Source organism: Balearica regulorum, chromosome 1 (assembly GCF_011004875.1).
Source record: "Balearica regulorum gibbericeps isolate bBalReg1 chromosome 1, bBalReg1.pri, whole genome shotgun sequence".
Classification (NCBI taxonomy): domain Eukaryota; kingdom Metazoa; phylum Chordata; class Aves; order Gruiformes; family Gruidae; genus Balearica; species Balearica regulorum.
In genome coordinates, this window is record NC_046184.1 from 154,212,234 (window position 1) to 154,231,194 (window position 18,961).

Sequence of the window (18,961 nt, forward strand, 5' to 3'; positions counted from 1 at the left end):
GGATACATGAAGCATCTAGCAACGAGCAGCCCAAAAGGTCACGGATCTCCCAGCCAGGAGGTGCATTCAGACAGGGAATGAGTCAAAGTGAAAAAAAGCCTGAATCTGCTTGGTTGCAAATATTGGACAGTGTGTCATGAATATGGCAGAGAACTTCAAACACAAGCATTTGGGTCCCTGTTTTTTCTTCATTTTTCTGGGTATCCATCTTAAAACACCTAGAGACTGCTCAGCTGAATGCTAAGCACCAATAATTGCAGCAGAAGTGAACAGAAACTGTACTTTGACCTTATGAAGGCCTGAAATTGCTGAGTACTCTGACAAATCCAGCTGGAAAGCATGTTACATAAGGGAAACAATATTAGAGGATCATTTTTACTTTTTTTCAGTGTCTCCACTCACAACATGTAAGAGGAAGATAATAATACCACCAGGGTGTCGAGAAGATAAATTCATTAATATTTGCAGAGAAATAGAGTACTACAATGAGAGCAGCATGGAAAAGCCCATGAGAAAATGAGTGATTCTCTATTCAGTGCAGCTTTTGGATGGTGTACAGTAAATAATGGATGGGGTACACGTTGAGAGATGAGTCTAAAACAGAAATATTGAACAACTACCACTCACTGAGCTCTGTTCATCCTCTCCTGATCCTGCTATCTGCACCTCCCATGAAGTATGTAAAAGGAAAATAAATGCTGTCTGACTTTGGAGCAGCTGGGTAGCCTGAATCTCACCTAATTTTAGCCTATAAAATAAGATGTCTAGTCAGTGCTTCCCCTGTAGTCAATGAAAAGAGATAGGTACCTTAGGAAGCAATTAATCACGCTACCTCTGACACCCGTGTTAGGACGGGGTGATCACCGTCTGGTGGTGTCTATCTCTTTTCCTGGACACACACTGAGGGAGTGCAGAGAAACAATTTGGTTTAGTCCTCCAGCATTGAGATGACTTCAGTGTTTAGATTACTCCTGCCCTAAATCTGAATCCGAACGGTACAGTGTGCCATCCCAAAACAAGTAAATCATTTTAACTGCCTTGTTTTCCTTCTAGTTTTCTGTGAATCATGATATGTTTTTGCACTGTAAAGTAAAGGTGCCGAAATTTGCATTAGGCTGTCACTGACAAGATGCTTCAAAGATGCCATTTGTGGGACAGCTGGAGAGTGGTGGAGTGACTGGTATGGACTGGAGAAGGATCCCTCCCTTTCTCTATGTCACTGTATGTAGAAGGCTCCTTCATAGTACATGCGACTGTTTGAGAAAAGTACGTGATTTAGAAAGAGGTTGTCTGCGTTAGGAAACAAGCACCCTTTCTTATCCTAGGCAAATTATTTTAATCATTCATATCACAAATCTGACCTTCGTATTATGCCAGGATGAGAAATCAGATATATTGCACAAACCTGTTAGCAAATAATGCAGAACCGGTGAAGAAATTTTATTTTGTGGTTGAACATGTATTTAATTTTAAATCCAAGATGAAGGGGAGAAATAAAAGCTCAAAGGAAAGAAACTTGGTTGCATTTAGATAGGGGGTGCGCGGGGGTGGGGGGGGAAGATTCTTCTGGGCATGATTTTTTTTTTTTAATTAATTTGTTGTATTTTGGTTATTAAAATGGAGCTATGAGAGCTTGCCTCTGTATTATGAGCTTCTGAGGACTGGGCTTCTAGCTTTGAAATCACAAGTAACTAGCCTGGATTTAAATATTTTTTAGTTTTCATGAAATCATTTCTGAACACAAATCCAGTTGTATTGTATTTGCTATTCGTTCTTTTCTTTTTCCTGGATTGATATTAGAAGGCATCTTTTGTCAGTGAAGCTCACGTCCATATTTTTTGATGGTTAGGTTGGAAAACTTACTTTGAAAGGACATTTCAGATTCTGTAAGAAAATACAGAATAAAGAGGTTAATTAACAGAATGCTCAACAATCAATCATTTTCAATTAAAATTTAGCAATAGTTAATGCAGTCACAAGTCTGTGTCAGTCTCTGCGCTCCAGGGACAAGTCAAATACATAATGCAAATCCACCCTACTTCTCTTCATAACATTAATATTCATTCTATAAAATTTTTATGGTAGGTGAAGTTCTCCATTTTATTTTCTAACAGCAACTCAAGACAGCAGTTTTATGCTGGTCCTTTCATTTGTTTTCTTCATTCTCTAAACACTTAGGTTTCTTGTATCCCTGATCAGGCAAATTCTTTGCCACCTGCTTACACTAAGCAGGTCTACTGCATCCTATAATCAGTGCTGAAAACAAAGTAATAAATAAAAGAGCTGACCAAAGGAGACATTATCAGAGATATTTCCTTGGTGCTCAGCATTCACTATGTCTTCAGAAGCCACCTCAATACAAGGCAAGGTGACTTCCAGTTGTCACCTTTGGAATCTCTAAGAGTAGAGGGGGAACTGCCAAGGACATAAGTTCCTACTTTTAGATATTGCTAAGACATTGCTGGTTTTTACACTTCTGCAGTGACCTGCAGGAAGTGATCGTCTGTAGACTGGATCACCAGTCCCGAATTTCAATGGACTGATTTTAAAAAGTCACCACTTTTGGTTGTCAAAAAGCTTTACTGGAAGTTAGTGTTCAGCAATGTTAGAACTGACTACATGAATACACCTCACTTGCTTCAGTGAAAAAACAGCTTAAATTAGTTTAAATGGCTTCGCACCGCAGTGGATGGAAAATACTCACACGGTTTGTTCCGCCATGGAAGTGATATCTCATAGAGAGGTGATGCTAAGCATCTAGAAAGTGAAAAAACCTTAAGTCCACGTGTTCTGCAGTGATCATCTCTCCATGTCCCAGTGGGCCCAACCACCTCAGTGTGCTGAAGAAACACTTTCTAAATGCTGGAATTTGTTTTATATCTTCCTGAAGGTCTGCGAGGTGTGTCCCACCTGTTTAATGTCCAAAACATGTAATGGCACTCTCTATATTCTCATCTATTCACAGGTTTGCAAAAATGAAGACAAAGGTTTCTGTAAAATCCTTCCCTCAGCCATTATCTACCTGTATTTACGTTAGTTCGCTAATGATTGAATTATTAAGTGGATCCCATATGCACAATGCAAACTTCAGCCTATAAGCAGACAACTTTTTCTGGTTTTTACTGTGCTAAATCCAGCAGGGCCCTGACTTACCACCATTGTAACACTGTCTGCAGAAGGACTGGTGTGAGCGAGCGCTCTTTAACTTCTGTCAAAGTCAGTCTGGAGAGTGCAACAACCCTCCAGAGCTACTTCTCTGATAAGTTACGGGTAAAAGGCAGAAATAACAAGCTGAGGAAGGAACATCTCTGGCCAGAACAGCTGCTTGAACAAGTATCTGTGGCTGCAGAGCAGTTTAATGTGGAATGGCTGCAAGAAACTAAAGAGCTCTCAAATGCTGGTACCCAAAGATACTAGTTAGGATTCAAGGCATTGTCAATGTCTGAGAGCATCCAGGAAGGTTAATGATCAATCACCTCACTTGCCACCAACGAGCTAGTAACTTGATTGCTACTTGCAAACATGAGACAAGGCTTGGAGCTATATTATGTTTCGGGGTTTTTAAACTTGCCTTTCTAAATCTGTTTTTGGTCAGTTCATTTTTCATTTCAGCTTTTGAGAGTAGAACAACGAACTGACTATTTGACTTAGAGAGTTCATTAGATTAGATTAATTTTAATAACACTATAGTTACTCATCAGTCCTATGTTACCTAATAACCTCTTTCTGAAAGGTTGTTTTGAAAATCAGATATTTTCATTTACTGGCAAGCTCTATATTGAAGAGAAAAGTTGTCTTATGCAGCTAACTGTATCCAAAATTCACGATGCAGCAGCTATAAATCAAAACTAAGTAAACAATTTTGTTTAGTGCGTAGACATTTTTTCTCCATGCTTCAGGGCCTTAAAACTGATTTCTTTTATGCTGACCTCTGCTCTCTTCAATTGACTCTCCTGTTACTATCTGCCAGTTTTCCGTAATCGTTCATGCCACATATACTGTCCTTTCTGCTGTATTTTCCATAGTGTGTTTCTTTCTCCTTCCCAACTCTCCTTCTCTGAAAGCCTTGATGAAACAGCTGAATAAAACTCAAAACTAAGAAAAAATCAACTGCACCTTTTCTTTTGTGTCCTGAAAAGACTTAGAGTTTCTATAATGTGTTAATTTAACTCGCTTCCTCTGCTTTTTCTTTTTTTTTCCCTGCATTTTGTTTTCCTCTGTTTCAAACTAGTCTATGTAAAGCTGCATTACTTTTTACTTAATGAGCTAATACATTGGGACAGATATGTTGAGGAGTTTAAGAAATCTGCACTGAATTTTGTGCACAGGTGTATTATGGTTTTTGAGTGAGAGCCAAGTGAAAGACAATGGCCATATTTAATTTGATAGGGATCTCTCCTGAAAGAGTCAGAAAATGTTCCAGTTTTTGCCATCCTCCCAAATGGAACTATGTGAAGTACCTTTTATTTTCCTGTTTTGAACCAAAGTATGTTCTGAGTTGCCAAACAGGAGAATCAGCGTACAACTAATATTATTCCAAAGTAGATTGCTGAGTGACATTTCGAATTATGTATTCCCACCATTGTGCCTAACCCCTTTCCAGTCTCTAATTGTGGGTCCCTTTTTGTGCATGTTAAGTAGTTTTTCATCTTGACTGAATTCTAATTTTATCTGAACCTTTGCAAGTATGTATGCTAATTATATAAAAAAATAATTTTGCATTCATTTTGAAACTAGCACGTTTTCAACAAAATGTTTCTATTTCATAAATGTGAAATTGCAACTACTAGCTTTGTCTTTCAAAAAGATTTTTTGATGTTAAATTTTTTAATATATTTATGAGATAGATACACATTAAATTTATCACTTTTTTCTGTAGTTTACAGTAATATTTTGTTAATAAGGCAAAAATAACCTAAAAATATACATATATATTTCTAATACAAGTAACAGAATAAAATACAAAAGTAATAGAAGAGTGAGGGGTTTTTTGTATTTTAGAGTAATTTTAAGGAATCTTTGTGCAAAAATAGTCATAGTGTTCATTTTATTAATTTATTGGAGCTATCAGATGTAATTCAATTTTAATTTTATATATTTAAAATGATCCCACTCTACTTCTGATCACACACATAATGATAGGTATTATTTTAAAATAAAAGGAACCGCAAAGAAGATAGCTTTCTAATTATTTCTTACCTACTACTGAAAAGGAGGGACAATGAAATACAAATGATTACTTGAAGATTTAAAGTGTAAAGGAAATAACTAATTTTAAAGTCAATTTGAATTGTAATTCCCTATTATGCCATTAGCGATCCAGGCATACTATGATTTACCAATGAAAAATTCAGCCTCGTATTAGGAAAGACCTATGTCGTTAGTTGCGCACTCCTCATTTGCATTGCTTTTCAACAGAGATAACTTGATGCAAGCTGGATGGAGTGCATTGTTTTGAACAATTGACAAGTTGTTTTACTTTATTACAGAGGTATAATAATAAAAAAGCTGTTGATGAATGCATTAACATTTAAGTCTTGCTATTGCTACAGTTCTTTTGTAACTCAACTTCACCTAAAATTCTCTGGTAACTAGAATTCATAGTGTTCATCACAGAAAACATCAATACTGCAATGTCTTCCCAATGAAATGGGACAATGTGCTGCAATCTGCAGCATGAAATCAATCTTCATGAAATCAAACGGTTACCAGGACCATTGGAAAAATAAGGCTCTGGAACAACATTCTAATAGGGATAAGTTGGGTTAATAACCTAAACTGTTTTGAAGAAGAATGCCAATATAAAATGGGTGACAGTGTTACCTGAGAATCGTGATGAGGTTTTTGTGATGGCAGAGGATCCTGAGGAGAAGACACAGGCAGGTTCTCCATTCCCGTGTCTATACTGCTAGTTTTTACAGTGGGGAAATTAACTCAAACACAGGTACTCAATTAGACTATACGTTATAAAAGTTTCTAAGCCACAGAACAAACAGTATTAAGCACAACAATGACTAATAGATGAGAATCTGAACAGTGTTCAGACAGTAAAATAGTAATTAAAACCTATTTAAACATTTTCCTTGTGAAGTAACAGTACCTTTGAGCAATATATTATTGATTTAATATATTTTTGGCCAGCCTTATTCAGGGCCAAAAGGACAAGCCTCTCTCAACTTGGCTACTCCTGTCATGAAATTCTGATCTATCAAGGCTAAAGAAGTACTCTCCTGGCACCAGATATGCTAGACAGAAGAATTACCAATATTATTACGAACTCAATATTGATCTGAGAGTAGTTTAACAACTGTTAATTATATAAGCTAATTGCTGACAATTAGCATAAAGCCAGCACACGTGTATAAAAGTCAGCCTGAATGCCATTTAGTTTTTTCTCAGTAGTTCAACAGTTACGATCATGGGCCCACAACTGATTTAAATCATATCTTCTTCACTGAGTGATATAACAAAGAGAAGGCATAGTATTTATTATTGTGGAACAACATCATAAATATTCCAAGACTTAGAATATTTAGAATTCTAGTAATTTTTAGAAAATTTTATGAGTTCTGTAATTGTTATATTAGAAAGCATAGGGCTTATAAAAAGCAACTTGAATACACAGAGTATTTTTTTTTTTTTTAAAGGTGTTCTAAAGAACTTTTAACCACAGGCAGACCGGATTTCTTTAAATACACAGTCACTAATCAGCCATTCTGTTGGGGTGGTGATCAAAGACTGCGCTATTCACAAAAGCGGTGATTTTGTCCTGACAACGCATTCACATCTCCTCCTCCGATCCAGCTGAAACACAACCTTTTTTGTTTGGTAAGATCAGTATTTAGTGACATCAGCAAACCGATCCATGTCACCTTGTGTGCCAGCAGGTACATGTGGCCAAGGGCAAGGGGGAAGGACTTGCCCCATCAGTGGCCATGACTTTTCAAACTGGCTTAAACTGATGATGATAATGGGCCTTTGATGTGGCAGCAGCACCTTCCTCTAACTGTGTGAGGAGTTTCAAATGGAGTTTTGATGCATCAGTGAGCCCTTCTCCTGAAGGTAATAGGACCTCTGCCAGAAGAGTCTTTTATTCATCTTCATGGACTGCCAATCCATTGGATTGAATTGAAAAAAAAAATTAATTGATTGAAACCTGCCTGATAGTTTTAAGAAGGTTTGGAGGCTTTTTTGTTTGCCTGTGTTTTAAGGAATGCTGCCACTGATTTCTCAGAAGCAACGCCTGATAAGGACCCCTAGCTAAAGATTTGCCCCTCTCCTAAATCTGAAGAAATACGTGATGTTCCTATCCAGGGAACTAGGGGGGGAGCACTCCATCTTCACAATGAAGAAGAGAGAAACCACTTGAAACATATTAAATACATCAGCTCAGAGGTGGCCACTACCTAGCCAACAGAGTAACCACGGGTGGTCTACAGAAAGGTTTTTTCCACAGCAGTGGCCATTTCCCTAGTGTTTCCCAGTCAAAACATATGGTGTAATGGACACAAGGCTTGTTGTAATTCTTGGGAAGAAGATATTAGCGTACCTTCCGCTATGTCTCAGCTGCACAGCTCCACATTGGTGCCGTTATGCTGAGAGCAGAGTGCTAGACCCGCGCTCTGGCTTGGGTATGGCCACACCAACTGCAACAACGGTAGCTGGTTTTACACAGTATCACTTGGAAAGGGTAAGTGATGCCACCTGAAAATGCAAAATAGCAGCAAATAAAAGAATGCTTTAAAAAGAAAGCAGAATTGGGGCAACTTAGAATAGTATATTGCTCCTGCTGGCTGCTCTGCTTTTCTGGAAGAAATCATTTCCCCCTCATAAACCTGAGAGAACAGGCAGCGTTTGCTCTTTGGCTGCCACAGCCTCAAGCGTGGCATGCTACCCCAAATGGCCATCCATCCCAGCGAACCCTAACGCGCTGAGCTGTGGGCTGGCATGGCTTGAAGCAAACACGCTGGTTTTGCTGTAGGTGTGGTAACCTCCACGGAGAGGCGCATCCGACGGCGGGGGCACTACCTGCTTAAATCACTCCAGCACGAATCACCAAAGGTTTCCTGGTGGCACCCTACTTTAAGGCACCTTTATGCAGTTCACTCACTGGTTTTTATGAGTAAAATAGGCTTTTGCTTAACCCTCTTCTGAGGATTAGGTTAGCATTAATGAGTCTGTGGCTTGGTCTTCAGCATTTCATGTGGGAAATAAATGGTGCATGTGGTGACCTGGACAATCAAATCACCTTCACAGAGTGATCACATGTATTTTCTTACCTCCTCTGTCTTTCACTTTCAGGGCCTTACCAGCATAATAGCTCTAATGAGCCCTCTTCCTGAGAAGGTTGATATGTTCTCATAAGAAGACCAGCGGTGTAAAAGGTCTATTTCTTAGTAAATTGCTGAAACAAGGCACAGAACAAAATTAAGATGGACATTTTCTAGAGGCTGTTATCTGATTCATCTTCCCTAGCAATTTAATCCATCCTGTTCATATATTATCTTTCCCAGTAAGAAGTTTTACCTAAGTTGCCAAGTTACTCTTAATTCTAGACTATACAAATGCATTCCGACTTGTCTAAGATTATACTTAGAACTGACCTGTATACCTATTAAATTTGGCCAAAAAATCTCTCATTCTTATGGTGGGTGTCAGCCCTTAGGCCAAGACAATTCATACTGGTTTATCTGCCCCAGTGTAGGTATGCCCTGCAACCCTAAAGCAAAAGCAGAGGGTGGAGCTTGCACACTAAAACTGTGCAATGTGATTTAGGACCTCTACACAGTCACGCGATGTCCATTTGATCCTGTTCTCACCACTGAAAATTTAAAGGGATGACAAGTGAACTGTAGCATTTAAGGAGGTCGTCACCTGCAGCTATTTGGTCCTCTACCTCTCCTTTTTTTTCCCTGACCAAGGTTACAGCCGCCTCAGGAGAATGGTAGTACAGAACATGTGAATGATCCTCAGCCAGTTTACGGCAGAGTCAGTGAGCTCAGTGTAAAATTTTGATACAGGTGAACTTAAACTAAACTGTCAGGTTTTGGACAGATGTGGTAACATGTGGACTTGCATTTGATCCACCTAACTCCTGGCTGGGAGGTGGTTTTCTGGCTGAGCAGTTGTCAGACAGGTCATGACATTCCTTATAATGGACTTTGTTTTGCAAACAGCAGCACACTCTGATAATGTTTTAATCTCCTAGATCCTCGGTATCCTCTCAGGAGAGGCACCCCTCTGTATTCCCCCATTACCTCCTTTAATCTTTCTTAGGTAAACTGGCTTGGTTAACACAACCTGCCAATACATGGCTATGGATGACAGTAATTTCAGGCACCACAGACAGACCTAGAAGAGGATGCATGGCCACAAGCCAAGGTCTTAAACTGAGGAGCAAGAGTGACCAACCTTGGGCACCATAAGGCGTTTCCCAGACACAGTTCTCTGTTCTCACCTTTACTGCAGGGATGACTAAGTTGTAAATGAAGTTGCTAATGGCCATGAATTAAAGAACCGCATATCACTGCTGGTTTATTTTGACAGGCCTAAAAACTTTGGGGTTATGGCAGCTTCCCAAAAAGCCTAGCCCATCTTGCAGTGGAGTGAGTAAACTCAAAAGAGGGGAGAAAGCTAGATCAAAATAGATGACTGTGAGCAGGAAACATTACAGCCGTGCCAGCATAAGCCATTCTGGCTCCTGAGTCAGAGCCCTGTGTGAGCATGAGTCAAATCCCTTAATTGTGGCAGCGCGACCATGGAAGATTTTTAGCTGTAGCACATTATTGGGTCTCCTAAGCAAAGCCTAAAGTAGGACCCCCCCCCCCCGCCCCGTATTTAAAAATTAAACTACGGACAGAACTGAATCTTTTCAAACAGGAGTAAAACCATCTAGAAAAATTCTTACCTTACAGGTATGCTTTAGTGAGGAAAACTCTCTGAAGACATCTGTTTAAAACCAGTCATGTTCTTGTATGTAACCTTTTTTACTTTCCCATACTTCGTGCTGCTGGAAAATTCCTGAAGTTCTTTAAAAAAAAAAAAAAGCATCAAAATGTGCCTGGATACTGGCTTGTCACTTAGTGATAGTAGTCATTTCAGACATACGCACACACAGAGAACTGCATATGTAAGATCCACTCAAGTTACTATGATGAGCCGAAAACAAAAACGAACAGTGTGGGAGAAAAAAGGGACGGAAGAAATGTAGTGATATTTGTAGGCATGCATTGACTATGTATTTTCTGTAAAATATGAGGGGATAACCAGCCATTTATTTTTTTGGTGACTGTGGATCACCTATACTTGAATGAGTTTTTCAAATTCTCGTGATTCCGTTTTCCATAGGCAAAACTGTCAGTTCTTAAAATATATGTAAATAAGTGTTATTTACAAAGACAGTCTGGTCATAGATGTAATGAATCCAAATAGATTTAGCCTTAGCTCAGTTCAGTGTTATTTTCCAAGCTCCTCTCTTCACATGCAAGAGTCATGCATTTAGAACAGGCTGCCTGAGGTCATAGACAGGATTTAACGAGTGCAAGCCTGCTTAAGGAGGCCGATTTGAACTGAGTGGATACAGAGCCTTATTTATGACACAAACATAATCTGAATGAAATTGGTTTATGTCTTGTTCATGTTTAAGAGTACTGTGCTACCCTTATGCAATATTTGCATTGGAAAATAAGAGATTCGCATGGGAGTGAATCACTAAAATTATTCACAAGGCATTACAGGATTTTACAGTGGATCTTTCATAAGGGAATCAGGATGGATACTGTGGCATTGATTGCAAAATAAAATTTGGATGCTATGTGTGAAATTTCATTAATTTCTTTTAGTAAAAAGACTGTCTCACGGCCCTTTTGAATTTAAAATATAAAATCTCTTATCTTTCAAATAATATCTTTTGCTCTAGAAGACTTGCAACCTATCTATCTGCATCATGGTGTTAGTACAGGCATTGAACATGGAGAAACGATTTAGGCAGAATGAGAAAGCAGCGTTTGGAGCACATAAGGTCATCTCTTGAATAGGAGGATTTTCTGCTAGCAGCTGGCACTGCTGAATCTGACCAGTGACTGGAAGGCATCATGCCAGAAGCTAGGACTTAAAAAGATCTTCAGGCTAGGGAGCACAAAATTGAAATGGAGAGGAGCTGATCAGCTTTTTCTCTAGTTTTAAAGATAGGTCAGGGAGGTGAAGGAGGGAATGATTGATGGGGTTGGCACTTCTGGGTTTGTCTATGGGGGAAAGCTGCACTGAGGTAAATTTAATTAGCTTTGAAGCCAGTATAGTTACCGTGGTGCCTCTCCATGTTATGTACCTTCTTGGTATAGGAGGACATTTTTAATTTTCAACCTGTCAGTAATATATTCAAGACAAATGGGAAAAATCTTTATTACTCTGTCTTAGAAGTGTACACATGAAAGTTTGCACTGGTACAAAGTTACGGCCAAATCCACGCCAGGAAAGATTTATCAAAGTAGCCTTCCCAGCCAGCCCTCTTAAGACAGGGAGAGCCTGTATGAGCAAGAAAAGTCCTTTACCTACGTAACACACAGCAGCACAAAAGTGCAAAATAAACTGTACCACTCTCTGTGCCCCGGTAAGTGGGTCTCCCATCGTACTTTTACCAGTATAAAAAGGATGCAAGACAAAGCACCTCACTGGCCACTTGTACAGCTGCCAAGGATACTTGTTACACCAACCTCTATGTCTGTTTAAATTCACATCTACCTTATTTTATGCTATGCCATTCTCAAGACTAGTCCTGCATAAAGCCATCACCAGCCACACTAATGCAATGTTTTCTCTATACCGTGGTTACTAATCATGTTCTAATCCAATAGTTAACACACAGAAGACCATAGGTAACACATGGTTTTGCAGAGATACTCTAATGGAGATGACTCTATTGATTTGGACTTTTCTATACTGCTAAAAAGATTAACTAACTTATTTTTTTAACCTCAGAGAAACCGACATGCATCAGCTCTCCTGTACTAAAAACATAGTCAAGATAAGGTGCTTTCATTTTGTACTGAGGTGAATTTTCCAAGGTCAATCCCAGGCAAGAGGACAGGGCTGACCTTGCTGAACTAACCTTGTGGCAAAATTAAAGAATCCAGCACTTGGCTGGGTTTCCAGTTTGGCATATCTGACATATATTAGTGATTTCTATGCAAAAATATCTTTTTTTTTTTTTTAACAGCAAAGACCTAGTCTTTATAATCTGTTTTTGTGTTACCTCAGAAGCAATTCTGTAGTCCACCTTCCACACAGCACAAAGGTTACCAAAGAGACCTAAATTCTACACACGACTGAAATTCGCTGTGGACATCTGTATCTACAAGAAGTCCTGTGAAACAAGGAGCGGTATGTCCAGAGTGTTTCGTTATCCTTGGTGATGCAATTTGCATTTGGAATAGTCATGTCTACACAGTGCTCTGGAATCCCTATGTCTACACAGCTGTTACAACACTGCTACTTTGCATTCTTGGAAGATTCCACGGTTTATTGCTTTGCCCCTCTGTTTTTTTTCCATGCTGCTCATTGTGAAAGATCCCACCAGAAGGTGGTGGAGTATTTCCCACGATTTCTCTCATTTCATCACAACATTCGAAGTGAGCTCCATTTTCAAAGGACTGCTGGGCATCAGGCAAGAAGCGCTGAAGACCACTGGGAGGTTCCTGGTGCTGTTTGCATATCTTTAGGGACAGGGACATGTGCACAGCTGAGCAGAGACAACTGGCCAAACTAACGCATGAAATGGTGAGGCTCAGTAGAGATGCAGAACAGGGACAGCCGGCAATTTCAACAGGATTTGGGGATATTAACTTTCAAGAGCCTTAAACACAGAAATTGCCCCACAACTGTAGGAATGGAACATGTCATAAGAATTTCCCTCAGCACAGTGAAATATACTCATCCATTTTTATCTGAAGGCTCACCGTTCTCATTTGGTAACCATTTCTGCAGAAAGAAATCCACAGGAATATGGTCAGGATTTTTGTGAAGAAGTTACGTGCAATAACTAAAAAACTGTCTGGGTTATACGAGTTGGCAATGCACAGGCATTTATTGATGAGTTTAAGTATTTGAAGGTAGCTAATTGTGTTTAGGTCATTAATGTGACTGATAAGGCTATTCTTACTTCAGATTGTACCTAACAAGAAGCAGCATTTTTCTATGATGATCATCATGGGAGACTTACTAATATTAGAATGATGTGATGTAGGTCCAACAAACCTACATTTTTAGAAACGTTGGGCTATTCAATGCTTTTTGTTTTTCCTTTAAGGGCACATATAGAAAACAACAGTGCTATGATTATTCCTGTCTGTCTGAAAGACTTGGCATACCCATACACCCATGTTTCCCCTGTTTATGAAGCCTTTCACCGGATGAAACACAGAATCACCAAGTGAGGTGATTTTAGATTGTACATTAACAATACTGAAAAACTGGATGCTTGATTGCTAATATCTGCCTCATGTGAGAATCACATTCTCTGGGTTATGCAGATTCTTTCACAGCAAAGTAAATAGAGAAACACTGAGGCATTTTGCGTAGTAAAAAAAAGTAGTGAAGGTGCAGTCCTCCATCTGATGAGGAAGACAACAGTCTTCCTACATGCCTACATGCCCTACAATTCAAATGTGAAATAAGTGCAGATTTATGAACAAAATGGATGTCATCTTAGGGCGGCAGTAGGGAAATTTGTATACATGACAGGTTTTAATATATCATACACAGGGATTTTATTGAATTCTGCAAATCAAGCAATGTTATGAAAATCATAACAGAAGATGTAAGTTAGCTAGGGAAAGAGAGCAGGGGAAAACATTCTGTGGAACTATAGAAATACACTACCTCTTTGGACAGATGAATGAGTTTACAGGGTCTCACACAATGCACATTTTATTTATTGCTTTGCAACGTGGAATGTGGAAGGACAAATTTGTACCTACAAACTGCTGTTTAAAGGTGCTACCTCAGCAGATATGTTATTAGAGAAAGGCTGACAGACACAGAGAGTGGAGCTTTGTCTTTAAAAAAAGCATATCTAGAGTTACCTGCTCTTGGTCTCCTGCAAAAGCTGTTTCTGAAAGGTCATGACCATTTTCCTCTACTCTCTCTCCTCTTAATCATGCTAAATTTATCTTTCTTTCCATTTCTCCATTTTTTTATCACACTGTTGTGTTGTGCACATAAAATCAGTAAACATGCCATCCCTTGATTTCCTTTCCTTCTTGCGTAGATTGGACAGGTGTTCATCCAGCGTAGGCACCTGCGGCCATGGTTGCTGCAATGTGGCATGGGTGGGAAAGATAAAAAGGAACAGGTAGTCATGCCCAAGAAATAGCCTCTGTGCCAAGAATAATAAAATATTGCTCTTTCCTTAATTGCGCAATATCCATTCCAAAATAGAGTACTATCTTTGCCTGAAGATTTGTTTTCTAATACCCGTAGGTCAGTATAAAGTCATCTGTTAAATAAACAGGATCTGCAGTCACCAAAGATAAAAAATGCTTAGAGTCTCCACAGTTATTAAAATATTTGTGTAGTCAGAGTTGGGTGATTTATTTTGTAACGACTTAGTCCAAAGCTGAAGGCATAATGAAAATAAGCCAGAGAATTTATTCTAGCATTTTTTCTATCTTGTACCTGCTGTTACAATAAACTTGCCTTCTACTTGTTAGGCCACATAGAGTTGCCACCTTGGATATGTATGACTCTGAGGTAAATGGCAGAATGGGAGAGAAAGACAACAATGATGAAGGGCTCTTCAGCAGACTTCATCTAAGGGTTGTTTTACATTTTTAAGAAATGGGACTGAGGTCTTGTACATTGAGGTACTTTAGCATGCAACTCCGAAGTTAAGCGCTTTGCTTCTACTGTGGGTTCTTCAGAAAAGAAAATTCAGTGTCAACTTTCATTAAACAATAGTGACGTAAGACACTAGCTATTCAAGGAAGATGACATTAGTATGGAGGCCACGTGTTAGAGAGTCAGAGATGGATGGATGTCTTGATATCCATCAGGAGAAACAAATTCAGGAACCGCTGTGAATTTGTGGTGAAGTCTACCTGCAGTCAACTCAGTGAGGAATATGTTATTTGAGTCAAGGAACCAAAAATGATCAGATACTAGGATGCACATACTATCCCTTGAATACTCCTAACTGTGAAAGGTATGAGCACTCCAACTAGTCCTGGAGGCCATACAGATGTGCAAAAGTCTTCCTGAAGACTATGTGTAAAATGGTGATGTGTATGTATTTCGTAACCTTTGACAAAGCATCTATTATGGTAGAAATGACGTAGATTAGATATAAAGGAACATGTCTTTATGAGACACGGCCATGCATTAATTCTTAAATGCATTAGTCTTACCATATTCCTTGGAAGAGGCAGTACGATCATAACCAGATTAGCACATGAAGGCTCCAGCATAAGTACTGCCAACACCGAGAGAATCAGGAGTCAGTAGCTAGCTGTATAAACAAAAGAATTCTGTACTTTGTAAGTGCATCAACAAATTCAATTACTTTTGACATCTACACCACTCGGATAGGTGGGTAGCCCTTAGTATAATGCTTTATGCTTCAAAAGGTATCAGAGGTATTCAAGCAATTGGCATAGCTGCATAATTTCTAACAAATGATACATGTTTTATGACTTGTTTGTTGCTTCAAGTCCCTGGTTGTTAGAGACACATTCACAAGAACAACCTCTGATGCTGTGCATGGTTGAGCCTTTGGGGCATTCATTTAAAGGCCCGCATGCCATGATTTCCTGTCTACGGTGGGAGGTAGTGAGAAAGTTTTGGCTTGTCCACAGGTTTTGTTGGCATAGCCGGCATAAGAAGAGGGAAACTGGTCAATATTGCAAATGCCTTAAATAAATTATTTGAAATGTTTTACAGTCCCTAGAGAAGACAAGCAAATAGCATCAATAGAAAAAGTATTTTCTAACACTGGAATTTCACTTAAACATTTTTTTCTAATGTATTGTTATTTCTGGAGGTCTCATACTTGATGATCCAAGAAGAGTACTCTTTGTTCAAACTACAGGCTTAATAGCTGCATTTATGATTATCAAAAGTATTTTGGTGAGCCCAAGAGTGAATTTAAAAACCTGAGTTACAAAAAACAGTTTGAGGATTTTCTGTCTCTTTGTCACTAGAGCAGAATCCTCAAATGCAAAAGAAATTCTTCACCCACTAGTCAAAGTCTTTTTGAAGCAATCTCCGTACCCAGCTAGCTATTTGCACCAAGTCAGCATGTTGAAATCTTTTGCCAAATTGATTGGTAGGTTAAGACGAGTTATTTGGAATCAGCTTCAACATATCCCTTCAGATAGCTCTCTTACGGATCATCCATGCCATTATGGTTTTACTGTAGAAGGAAACAAATACATTTTAGATTTAAAGTTTTGAACACATTTTAAATCCTTAAAAACTTTAAGACTAACATTTTCAAGTGTAGTAAAAATAAAAAATAACATTTAGGTAAAGCAAATAAAAAGAGATTAAATGAATTTAATTAATAGTTACCCGAATTAGAGAATGCTGCCTTGATTTATTTAGTCTGAATCATTCGACATACGGTAACCTTAAATATCTACTTATAATCATTACTTCCATGTAAAGCTGTTTAGTTAAGAACTTTAAGTTCTTTCATCAAATTTAACTAAAAATAATTTTAAAACCTCATAGAATCATAGTCTAGCTTGCAATTTCAGTAAAGAAAATTAAGGGGTTTAAATAATTTTTGTATCTTGAAGATTCAGAGGCTCAGCTGCTTCTTTTCCTCATGATTATGTAACAAACTATTTTTTTTTTTCCAGTTAGGAAAGAAAAATGCAGTATGGGTGGCCAGATGTAGAAGTCTGCAGTGCTGCAGTGTAAAGAACTGGATCAGGACTAATCACCCTGGGCTCCTTTTATTGTCTGTGGAAAAAAAAGAAAAAAAAGAAAGGAAAAAAAAAGAGAAAGCACTTTAAGGCATGATTCATACCATCATAATGTAGGCATCTAAAATAGGTCAGATTCATTTAGCTCTAAAATGTCTGTTTTTCTCTGTGGACAGGGGCATGGTCACCCTAGGGAATCGCTAGCTTAGATGTGGATATCTATGTTATCAAGTAAGGTGAGATGATTTCCACCCCATGTAACTTTTGTGACCATGAACAAATATCTATAAAGAAAGAAATATCGCCTCTGTAAAAAGGCTTCTTATAATACAATGATATGTGCTAAAGCTCTTGTTCCACATTACCTACAATTCCCTAGATACTCTAAAACTTACAGACTGAAATTTCTATCAAAAAGGAAAACATGTTTTAATACTGCATTGGCCTTCATTTTGATTCATGAAAGTGATTGCTCACTAAACTTAAAACTGACACTTGCCAAGAAGTACATAGCAGTGATCTAACTGAAGATGTGCACGCAGAATTCAGTGCTGATTAGTATGTGTATTAGTGCATACAGCAGTAGATCAGTATATTAGTGTATATACACATACCAATAGAAAGCTTAAAAGACAATTATATATAATAACTGTAGTGAAGAAAAACTCGAAGCCAACAGTCATATAAATTAATAAATTTCATACATTAACAAATGTAGTATATTGGTATGCAAAATAAATATATCTATGAAATAAGCACAAGAACATGTCTTTGGTTTGTTCTGAATTTCTGTAGGACTGTTCAGGACAATAGAAATGCTAGCGATGACATAGTTCCATTGCTAGCTGTGGAAAAGAAAAAGCATTCATTGAATATTTCTGTTTTGCATTTAGAAAGGAAAATAAAGTCTGCATTGCCAAAAGATCATCTATTCTGACATTCTTCTAAGTGGGTGGTAAAGAGCATCTTTTTTTTTTTTTTAATTGGCAGGACCGGCTAACTTGATTTAAATCTTTTAAAAGGAATCTCGTACTGCTGCTCATTGACCAAAAGCTTTGGCATACTGGAGAAGTCCAAGAGGCTTGGAAAAATCTAATGCCGTGTTGATATTTCAACAGCGTAAATGGGATGACCAGTGTAACTGTAGACGAGTTAACTTGACCTTGGTTCCGTGTGAAAGAATGGAACAGCTGATACGGGACCCTGTCCATAAGGAAATAAAAAATGGTAACATAATTACTGCCAGTCAACATGACTGTATGCAAAACAGGTTGAGTTAAACAAACTGCATAGTACTTTTAAGAGATAACACTGTTGATTGTTTTATTTGTTTAATAAAGGTAACTATGTTGACAAAACAATGTCTTTCAGACTTCTGTTAAGCATTGATACCACATGACACCCTGATTAAAATATTAGCATCAGAACAAAACCAAGCAAACATATATTAAATGAGACTAAACTGTATAACCCAGAAATTCAATGTGTAATTGTTAACTAGAACTTACTGAGTATTGCCAGTGTGGTGCTACAGAGATCCTTTCATGTCTGAGACAGTGCAAGTCAATGCTTTTCCCTGTGGCATGAGAAAAAAACCCAAAAAACTAAATTCACATAACATTTCTAGTGATGCAAATGACAAAAGGAGAGAAATTATGAGGACAGATTACAAGCAGGAAGTGATTTAGACAACTTTCTAGCTAAGCAGAAACAATATGGGTATTCATAAGTGGCCAGGGACATCAAGGGCACCAAGAAAACTTCTACAGGTATGTCAATGATAAAAGGAAGACTAGGGAAAATGCGGGCCTTCTGTGGAAGGAAAGGGAGACCTGGTTACCCAGGATATGGAGAAGCCAGAGGTACTCAATGACTTTTTTGCCTCAGTCTTCACTGGCAAGTGCTCTAGCCACACAGCCCACATCGCAAAAGGCAAACGCAGGGACTGGGAGAATGAAGAACCACCCACTGTAGGAGAAGTCCAGAGGAGGGCCACGAAGCTGATCAGAGGGCTGGAGCACCTCTCCTATGAGGACAGGCTG

General features: G+C 38.5%; 1 long non-coding RNA gene across 1 annotated transcript in view; it reads right to left on the reverse strand.

The window, feature by feature from the left end:
- Positions 1–1,650: 1,650 nt before the first annotated feature.
- The window catches only part of LOC142599478 (uncharacterized), a 32,366-nt gene continuing 15,055 nt past the window's right edge, over positions 1,651–18,961 (reverse strand). The window contains exons 2-6 of the long non-coding RNA XR_012833048.1: positions 16,261–16,402; positions 14,079–15,495; positions 9,913–10,028; positions 8,280–8,404; positions 1,651–1,884 (exon numbers count right to left, since the gene is read on the reverse strand). This is a non-coding gene — a long non-coding RNA (uncharacterized LOC142599478). The remainder of the gene's footprint in view (positions 1,885–8,279; positions 8,405–9,912; positions 10,029–14,078; positions 15,496–16,260; positions 16,403–18,961) is intronic.